Genomic DNA, 631 nt, shown 5'->3' with positions numbered 1-631 from the left:
CTGCTCAAAGCACTTTTACATCTACAGGAAACATTCATCATTCACACACATTCATACACTGTGGCTGGGGCTGCCATACAAGGTGCCACCTGCTTATCAGATAAACATTCACACACCGATGCGCAGCACCAGGGGCAACTCAGGGTTCAGTGTCTTGCCCAAGGACACTTCGACAAAGACTGCAGGGGCGGGGATCAAACCACCAACCTTCCGATTGGCAGGCAACCGCTCTACCAGTGAGCCACAGCCGCCCCACAGCCGTCTCCCTGGTTTTAAGAAACATCCTTTTCCACTCTTTCCTGGGATCAAATCAGTTTCATCTCGACAGAGAGAGGTCCAGGACAGGGTTAGTTTAGCTTAGCACAAAGCGGTGTGCTTTCTCCGCTGTAAGAAGAGTGTGTAGATGAAGCATTAATCTTCTCTTTAGGCAAACTAGTTAGCTTGAGGTTTAAAATGTCAGTTGCCGGTGCTGCATGGCTCATTTCTCTAAGTTCCTCTTGTGATGGGAGAGTACGAGTCTAAGGCTGAATCTTATTTCTCTGTCTTACCCCTACCCCTTACCCCACTAATACAGAACGTTTAGGGAACGTTAGGGAACGTTAGTTTTTGGTTCTCTAAAGGTTAGTTCGAA

The sequence above is a fragment of the Etheostoma cragini genome, unplaced genomic scaffold (assembly GCF_013103735.1).
Source record: "Etheostoma cragini isolate CJK2018 unplaced genomic scaffold, CSU_Ecrag_1.0 ScbMSFa_270, whole genome shotgun sequence".
NCBI lineage: Eukaryota > Metazoa > Chordata > Actinopteri > Perciformes > Percidae > Etheostoma > Etheostoma cragini.
This window is presented reverse-complemented; position numbering follows the sequence as displayed.